The sequence below is a fragment of the Brienomyrus brachyistius genome, unplaced genomic scaffold (assembly GCF_023856365.1).
Source record: "Brienomyrus brachyistius isolate T26 unplaced genomic scaffold, BBRACH_0.4 scaffold189, whole genome shotgun sequence".
Taxonomy (NCBI): domain Eukaryota; kingdom Metazoa; phylum Chordata; class Actinopteri; order Osteoglossiformes; family Mormyridae; genus Brienomyrus; species Brienomyrus brachyistius.
The window spans coordinates 155006-165416 of NW_026042464.1; positions in this window are offsets into that span (position 1 = coordinate 155006).

Genomic DNA, 10411 nt, shown 5'->3' on the forward strand with positions numbered 1-10411 from the left:
CCACAGTACCGCACCAGACACAGCGTACGCTCACGCTCCATCAGGTAACCCACCCCGCTCAGCCCCGGCGGCGGCGCCCGACAAAAACCCCGACACTCGTAAGCACTCTCCTCAATATAAAATTATAATTTTTAAAATAAATAATAATGAATAATTAAATAAATTAAAATAATAATAAATAAATAAATCCCTCTCCCGTGACGTCACATCGTACCACCACAACCAAGCCCCGCCCACAAGTGAACTTTTGACCCGTGACCTTTGACCCAACCTGTCAATTTGATGGAAGCGGTATCCTCTATCTCTCTCTAGGGACATTTTTCACACAGTCAACAATGACAAGATGCAAACAGCGTGGGCTGCAGTGAACATAAAATAGATGGAGATACAGCTGGTCAGCACGCTCTCTATGGTGCCTCCGTAGAAGGTGCTGAGGATGGGAGAGGAAAGCTCTCTTCATCCGGCGCAGGAAGTGCAAACGCTGCTGAGCCCGTTTAACCGGTGATGTTGTTTGGTGACCAGTCCAGACTGTCAGTTATCTGCACCCCCAGGAATCTGACGCTGCTGACCAACTCCACAGCACTGTTGAGTGCTGAATGATTGGGCTGTTTCCTCCTGAAGTCCATGATCATCTCCTTGGTCTTCTCCACATTCAGGATCAGGCTGTTGTCACTGCACCATCCCACCAGTCTCTTCATCTCCTCTCTACAGGGCAGGTCGTCACTGTTCCTAATGAGACCCACTAATCTACTTTGGATTAAGCCTTCACCTCTCACCCCCCCATCACAGACTAACAATGCAACTTCTTCTCCATCCTGCGCTGCTTGCTGTACTGCATGGAGAAGGTTCGGATGCTGTCCTTCACACTCTCCCACCATTCGGCCACGGAGGGGAAGGTAGGCTTGTCCTTCTGCCACTCGGAGAAGTGATCTAAAAAAAGGTGTCTAAAATCTCTCTCCTCCAGGATCTGCAGGTTCATTTTCCAATAGCCGCCCCCATATACAAGGGCGTCTATGGAGACAGTGGCCTCCACTGCCAGATGGTCAGTGGGCCACTGTGGGGAGAGGGACACCTTTTTAAAAGCAACGGGGGGTGAAGCTAAAATGTAGTCGATGCGGCTGCTGGCTCCGCGACTATTATGCCAGGTGAAGCCCGGCATGCTGGGGTTGCATGTTTTAAAACCGTCCACAAGTTTAAAGGAATGAATAAAATGGCCTGAGCTGGCATCCTGTCTACCCTCCAACGAGAGCCAGGGCGAGCTGCTCCACCTTGTTCGGAGACCCCTCCTGCATTGGTGTCGCACTCGAAGGGGCCTCCTCCACCTCGACCAGGGCTTCTCCTCCTGCCCCCGTCGCCGGCTGTTCCTGCCCAGTCGTGGGGGCTAGAGCTCCCCCACCATTCTCCGTGCCGACTGCTCTGTTACCCGACAGAGCGTCGGCATATGTAGTCTTTTTCTGTGGGCAGGAACGAGCCAGATGGTCCTCGCCGTTACAGTGTTTGCAGCGACGGGGGCCCTTGCAATCCCTGGCCATGTGCCCCGACTCCAGGCAGTTGCGGCGGCGCAGGTTGGCGCATCCCTCCAGGGTGTGTCCAAAGCTGTGGCACTGCCGGCAGAAGGGAGGCTGTCCAGAATAAAAAATGTATGCCTTATTTCCCTGTAGGTTAAAATAGGCTGGGGGGTGGCTAAAACCGCCTGCCCCATTAGCGTCCGGGCGCAGGCGGGCCTGGAACTGGCGTCGGCCAGTCCAGATCCCCAGCTCATCCCGGATGTCCCTGTGGCCAGGAAGGAGGTCCACATACTTTTTTTTAAAAACAAGCAGACGGACTCGGCGGTAACATGCGGGTTAAAACAGTGGACAGTAATAACCCGCTTGTCGGGCCACCACAGAGGCTCGATGGTATACCGTCTAAGGAGAGGGTGCTGGGCCCCCTCCTTGCTCCGCTCCAGGACCTTGCTGCAGCTGTCATCGGTGGACAAGGTGACCTCAAAGAATTCGAAGGGGCCATTCCGCGGTACGCAAAGAACATCTTCCATACGAAGGCCCAGTGCTTCGAAGGCCACCTCCCGGATGAAGGCCAGCCGGTCGGGGAAGGTGCCCACCTCCCCCTCAGCCCTCCAGCAGAACCGGGCGGTATTCCGCAGGCCCCCGCCTGCTACCAGCCACGGCCCGCTGAAGGGCTTCCTCGATGGTCCGCCGGCCGTTGCCATCCGGGAAGGTCCACCGACGTCGCCGCTGGAGCAGAGTCCTTCCGCCGCCGTGGTCTCGACGTCCGCCGTCCGCCAATCCGGGATGAGTCGAGCAGAGCTAAACTATAAAACCAGCTAAAAATAAAAACACCAGTTCGCCCAGCAGGGCGGCGGACAAGCCACCAGCCACTGCGGGATCCCCAGCCTACTAAAAACAGTAGTAGTTATGACCGACTCGCGTCGCCATAATGAGATTTAGTCGTACTTACGTTAAAAACCAAGGAAGGCACGGGTCGCCCCGTGGCAGCGGCGGTCAAGCCACCTGCTGGTCACGCCTTAGGTTAACCGTGCCTTCCTCTAAAAAACCCGACACAGTCCGTGAAAACCGGTAAAAAGTCAGTAAAATCCACTTGATTTTAGCCAAAAGGCCGAGAAGCGATACCCGCAGACTGCACCCCGCCGACACAAAATCACAATCTAAAAGGCTGAAACACCATGCAAATCAATGCCAACCCAGTACAATAAGAATTTTATTTATCAAACATTTAACAAATAGAACTACCTGCAGAACTATTACCCTTAACACAGGCAAAAGAGCAATTCCACCAGCAAATACAATTATACACCATTAAAATCCAATTACATGGCCAATAAAACAATTAAAATGTTACCTTACATGCATGCCAATAAAAAGTTAAGACAAAAAGAAAAAGTTCAAAAAGGAACATACCCGCAGACTTCCAAACTCTGCACAAGGGTCGGGCTAAAACAGCATCATACACTTTCCTAAAACACATAAAATCAGTAACCTTAGGAATAAAATAGGTCAATCACAAAATAAACAGCACAACAGATAAAATAAAATGTTAATAATGTTAATATTGATGAATATGTGCCAACAGTGATCAACCAAAAAAGTGCTCAGTAAATTCTGTACATGCCATTAAATACAATCCAAACCAAATAAAACACAAGCACAGAAAAAGAAAGCAAACTTACATAAAACCCGAGGTGTCCTTTGTGTGCTTCAGGAAAGCACATCATGTCAACCCTGTAGGATGGATTGTCACCACCTAGACGTACTGGGGCAGCCTAGGATCAAGGCAGTTAGATGGATGTCAGCTTACCTCTGGGGGTAGGTCGTTTAGGTGGATGGCAGCTTATTTCTGTGATCAGGGTGTTTGGGCAAATGTCAGCTTGCCTCTGAGATCAGAGTGTTTAGGTGGAAGCGAGGTTACCTCAGGGGTCAGGGGGCTGGGTCAAAGGCAGCCTACCTCTGGGGTTAGGGCATTTGGGTGGATGTGAGCTTACCTGAGGCGCCTGCGTGTTTGGGTGGACAGCAGCTTGTCTGAGATCAGAGCATTTGGGTGGATGGCAGCCTACCTCTGGGGTTAGGACATTTGCGTGACTGTGAGCCAGGTCATTCTGGACCTGAGGGGTCTGCGTGTTTGGGTAGACCGCAGCTTGCCTCTGCGATCAGGGTGTTTGGGTACATGTCAGCTTACCTCTGGGGTCACAGCGTTTGTGTGTAGGGCAGCTTACTACAGCTAACTCTCAATTAGTTTAACTGAATTTATCCTAAAAAATAATATTCATCTCTATACCTGACACACAAAATACCGTGACTTATATATAATGTGGCATGTTGTAAATGCAACCAGTAATCAGAAGACATGTGAAGACACACAGAAGTGTGACATGTGCTGCACACCAGGGCAATTTCAGAATCCCAAATCAGATCTGTAGTTAACACCAAGCTATGGTAAACCAAGTGGCAACTATATACATGTATGGAAATCACACAACCCGAAAAACATATTAATACACAGGTATGTCTGACTCACTATCAAAAACGATGTAAACTTCTGTAGTAGATTAACAGACACAAAAAACCCAGAGGTACACCAACGAAAACACAGTTTTCCAACTAGCAAGTCGCAATTAACTTCTAAATTATCGAAACCCAGCTACATCGATAAGTACAAAAATTACCACGGAACATACATGTATTAGTTTAATAAAGTTTAAGCAGAAATTATCTAAATAAATCCGGCTTTAGTTTTGTTTGCCGGAGCTCGAACGCCGGACATGTCTTACTAAAAGGGCGCGAAGGGGGCAAAGTAACCATGACAACCGCCTGCGGCTGGCGCCACACAACGTCGTTGACCGCAGTCAGACTCTCGCGTGTTTATGTCTGACCGACTCGCGTCGCCATAATGAGATTTAGTCGTACTTACGTTAAAAAAAAGCTCTTACCAACCTCATTTCACTGTATCCTATGCACAGCAATTTATTTAGCTTTCAACAAACTTAATTTTACAGAACAGAATTTCGGTATTGCCTCATCATGAATATATGATAATAAAAAATTCATTAATTTTCTCTAGTCAACGCACTGAATTACGACGGCCAATATTATGTATTATTTTGACAATAATATAAGTAGATTATTCTTTTACTATATGTAAATTCCTTAATTATATTCCATTGCTACTTTACAAAAGCCTTCAGGAAGTTTGGTGTTTTCATGACAACTAACCAAGTGTCTAACCAGTGTTTACCTGAATAATACAGAAAATTAAATGACACTTGTTAAACTCACCTGGACGTACCTTTTACAGTCGTTTAAACCGTCATGAGCAATGCTGAAATCACTGTTGCAAACAGTTCAGCGCGTAACATTGTCATTATTTTTCATCCTTATTAAACAAGGGCACGTTTTTGTGTAGTCTGTGGTGAAATGCATTTTATATTTTCGTTTTTTGAGACACTCTCCCTCCGCCGTGACGCTCCATGGAACCAATACCTTCGGTTCTCTGGGAGTTAAATAAAGGCCCGCCCGCACTGAAATATGATTGGCTTATATGGCTAAGTAAACCAATCAGGTTTACAATCTAGCACTGGCTACATGAAGAGTCACACATATAGGGATCCACACATACGCACGTTCTCTCTTTCTCTCTATCCCTCTCTCTCTCGCTCATTCCTAGCTCATTTACTTGCTCATTCGTGTGTGCTACTGTCTCGCGTGCATGCTCTTGTTTGCTTGCTCTAGTTTCCAGGATATTTTTTTTTTAATTTAGGGGCATCAGGGAGCCGCTGTCAATATGCGGGAGACTTGGGATGTCTGGATAACTGCTTATTTGTACTATCATGATAACTGATCATTTCCAGGGAGCCGTAAATGTTTACACATATTTATTATTTTATAATATTTCATGTATATTTTCAACTTATTCACACCTTATTGTACCATGCGTCCATGCATACTTTACTGTAAAATCAGACAGATAAACATTTAGAAAAATAATCGATTCTACAACTTAACTTGCAGCTGTCCAATTACACATCCATATTTTATTGCTGCAGATAACTGAGGTAGGTGTGGTATATAACGCTGAAGGTTAGACGTATAGTACAATAACATATGTACAACATGTGGTCATTTCAGTCAGACAAACGTTTAAAGTGGAAAACGAGCTTTATATTTTACCGGCAATTTCCATAGCACGTCCATGGACACTGCCATCTATTGAACAAGTAGGGTTACTGAATCGTGAAATGTTTTTTTAGGACCACTAAAAGAGGATTATCAGTATGAAGGTTTATCAATAAAAATAATTTATTAAAATAAATATTACAGGACTCTCCCTGAAAATAAGGTGTTCTTAGCTTCCAAAGCCAAGGACACATTCTAGTGATTTTCCAGGAGAAAACAATCAATCAGCTCATGTTGAAGCTCACAAGGTGTGGAGAACAAGAAAGACAAGTAAGGGAGAAAGGCAAGGTGCAGAGCATACACAAGCAATGTAGCGGCACATCAGTTATAGTGTATGATTAAAAATACATCATTTCTCACAGTATCAATAGTGGCCCATTGCTCCTACTGTAGCCTCACACCTCCAGGGTTGTGGGTTCAATCTGCACCCCTGCTGTAATAAACAGTGAAATTATCACAGTAACACTGTTTATCAGTAAAATAGTACAATACTGTAGAAAGTAGGGCAATATTTATGAGAACCTTGCCGATAAAATGCTGCAATGCACTGTAATTCAGTACGTAAACTGCAAATAAATAAACTGTAGAATTTACTCAAATTAAATGATGTAATAATTTGCACTCGCTTTTTTGGGTTGAATTTAGTATACGCAATTCTAGGAAATATTTTAAATAAATCAAGTTAAAATCTGGGGTGGCATGGTGGTGCAGGAGTTTAGAATGGCATCACCGGTTCATCAGGTGTGGAGTTTGCATGTTCTCCCCATGTCGTTGGCACTGTTGCCTCGCACCACTGGGACCCGGGTTCGAGTCTCTGCCTGGGTCACATGTGTGTGGAGTTTGCATGTTCTCCCCATGTCGTCGTGGGGTTTCCTCCGGGTACTCTGGTTTCCCCCCACAGTCCAAAAACATGCTGAGGCTAATTGGAGTTGCTAAATTGTGTGAGTGGTGTGTGAGTGTGCCCTGCGATGGGCTGGCCCCCCATCCTGGGTTGCTCCCTGCCTCATGCCCATTGCTTCTGGGATAGGCTGCGGACCCCCCGCAACCCAGTAGGATAAGCGGTTTGGAAAATCGATGGATGGATGGATGGATGTTATTCCAAACAATAAGTAAAAAAAACACTTACCGTGTCAATTCTAGGGAAATTAGTTTCAGTAGTTTTGTGGTTGAGGTGACACTTCATCCAGTCCAGACGGTGGATAATTGCTAGGCAAAACATCAGGTCAGCAGGATCACCGCTTCGTTTCACAACTAACATTTTCCGGGCTCTAACATACCGGTCTCGCACTTGTTCCCACTTGTTTTTATGTAGCCCTACCTCTCGGCTCTGCTTCAAGTGGGCTCTGCCTGCAAGATTTCTGACAGAGGGGATAATCCAGATCTGGCAGGTTAAGAATAATATTGTGAAGTTGTTTACCAATCTCTACCTCAGTGCCCTCTCTAAGATGCCAAATAGTCTATCTGCTGGGGAAACCTCTGAATGCTTAGGTTCACCCATCCCTACTGCAGGCACAAGCAGACTGATGGGATGTGCCAGAGATGTGGTCAGAGCATGGCTGCATAGTAATGATACTGTCACTGCCACTGGAGATGTGGATGCAGTCCTTAGTGTCCTGAAGCAGCATTCTTATTTGACTGTGCATTCTGGGATGCCTCCAGCAGATTTTTGTTCAACCAAGTCAGATGCTAGGGAGGATCCTCTGGACTATTGGTTTAGGCTGAATAAGGCAGCAGATGATGCCAAAGGGTTTATTACATGAGATGTTAGGGCACTGCCATGTCTATTAGAAATTGCTCTGTAGGAATATCTTATTAATGCTTTTACATTTATCTGATGCTTTGATCCCTGCGATGGGCTGGCCCCCCATCCTGGGTTGTTCCCTGCCTCGTGCCCATTGCATCCGGGATAGGCTCCGGACCCCCCGCGACCCAGTAGGATGGATGGATGGATGCAACAAATACCAGTTACCATGTTCAGAAGGTCAAGTGCACTCACCCTACCCTTTGTTGGCATTAAGTGGATAACATTTGCTGGGTGATACTGTATGACCGGGGGAGGCGTTTGATGATGGGCATCTACTTTGATAATGCTTGGGTAATAGTACCATGTTTTGTTATTTAATATAAATACTTGACTGAACCAGCTTATGTATTTGGTCTTTAAGAAGTTTTTACTGTTGTCTGGTGTGCTGTCATATAACCTGTCTGACAGAAAGCTGTTTCTCCTCTCAGCACTAGGCGAATGGAAAAAGCCGTGAGCTGGGCTGATGACGAGTACTGGGCAGCCTGGGATAAATGGGATGAGGTGATCGAATGGGGAGATGAAGGATCTTCACCTAAAACACCTTCCTCCAACCAGGCTGGCACCAGTAATGGAGACATGGATGCTGGGGCGGTGAAGGAATATTATCAGAATAAAAAGAAAAAGTCAGACTTTAATCAGAAGTCAGAATTCAAACATATGTATTTCTGAGTTGGAGTCAGTCTGATATTAATTGAAACCACAAACTATGTAACACTATGTAAATGATTCTCACTGACTGAGCAACATTGAAATAATTTCTATAATCATGTTTACTATAAAGAGAAATGTTTCTGTGCAACAGGTCAGCAAAAGAAATGGGTGTGCAGAGGCCTAACAGTGAGGATACGTAAATACGGATGACAGTGAACAACAAACCCCACTTCTGCCAACCATAGTTACCCCATCAGTTTGGAGGGAATCAGTGGCTGAGGGGATGAGGAGATCCACTGGGCGGGAGGACCCATTTTCTGTGGCTGAGTACGAGATCCACCACTGGTCCGGAGTGAGATACTGGTCACGAGAGGCAAAGAAGACACCTGTAAATGAAAAATCCATTCTGGACCTTTGTAATGCCCTGCAGTCATTTACTCTCTCTTGGGGGGAAGGCTGACAGGATGTCCAACACCCAGAACCATATTTAAACCTTTAAAATTATAAAATAAGTTCAGTCTGATATTGTGTCAGCCAAATGGTGTCATCAATGTGCATCATAAATATAACACCTAGCTGATGGTGGACCTAAATTTTCCAAATAAACCAGGAATCATATGAATCATGTCAGTGCACTTTGTACTGAATTGCTTTGGTATAGTGATGTATGCAGGGTTTCATCTATTCCCTTACATAGTCATGTGTGACGTATTGCTGTAATGCAAATGTTTTTTTTTTTTTAAACTCCCCATTCATTTGTGTTCCTGCCACTCTATAGCTAAGTACAAACATTGAATGATAAAGGCATAGCGGAAACTCAATGAGCGCATTTGACCGAGATCCATGGATGGATGTCATCTTCTCCTGAACTGTGAGTGATAATGTCTCGGCCCCAAGATGCATTTTACCACAGATCCATTCATGTCACTTTTGCAGGCTTGCTTATAATTTTCTGAGCTTCCATTGTGAGTCAAGTGTCCTGGTCATAAGCTCAGGTCTGCCGGTTGCCCCACTGGCCAAATTCCCACGGCCCTGACTTTCTGAGCTGGATATCGTGGTTTTAAGTCCCATCTGGGGTGATTCTTTTTTTACTTTTCCCAGCTGCCTTCTGCTTTGTGATATAATAAATATTGCAATAAGTTTCATCTTCATTTTCAATTAATCAAACTGTATGAAAACTATATTTGCAGCAATTACAGCTTTGCAGTCCTTTGCCATTAGAGCTGTCCGTTTATGACAATATTAGGGGAAATTTCAATCCTGCTATTCCCAGAGGTGGGACTGGCTTGGTATTTTCTCTGACCTCATGGTGAAGCTGGTCTCACATGAGCTTGATAGGCTGGAGATGTGATGATTCTGTAGGCCAGTCAAGCAGGACAGTTCTCTGGATTCCTCATCTTTCACCAGTGTGCTTTGAATCAGCCTTGCTGCTTGATAGAAGTGCTGACCACAGGGAGTGGCATGAGTTGTAAAACAGAGCGGTAACCTTGCTGGTTCATTGCACCTTGTACTCTGTGTAAATCACCCACCTTACCAGCACCAAAGCAGTCCCATACCGTTTTACTCCCTCTGCCATGCTAGACAGAAGCATGGCAGCTATTCTTTGAAGTTGTGCTTCTAAGGCCAGCATACAAGTTGTATTTTCCCTGTTGCAAAAAACACTGGTAGAGATGGCACAACGAGGCACTGAAGGTTTGAGCCTTTTTAACCATTGTATTGAAAACTGGTTCACTACGCGAAGACAGTGCACATGAGTGACATTTCGTGGTGAAAGTACCACTCCTGATTATATATATATACATGTATGAATGCATTTGACTATGTGTGTGTGTGTGTGTGTGTGTGTGTGTGTGTGTGTGTGTGTGTGCGTGCAAACTGACAGACTGGGAAAATGAATTCAGAAGTTTTGTTTTGCTAAAAGTAAGTTCATTTTTAGAGAAAATTAGTCACAAACGAAAACAAAAGAAACTGATGGATTTTTCTCTCTTTCCTATCAAGTGAAACAATAATAAAAGCAGACTTAGTTATTGAATTTATATAAAGAATAACAAACTATCTGCCATTCTTTACGGTCACTTTTGCCAAGTTTAATGCCCTTTCTTGTCAATGACCATCATGAGCCTGCAAGGTTCTAACAGGTCGAGATGCTCTTCAGCCAAATGGCTGCTTCAATATTAGTTTAAATACTCATGGCCATAGGTGGAAATTAGTGGGAGAACATTTTAAACTGAACTTGAGAAAACACTTTTACACAGCGTGTAGTTAGAGT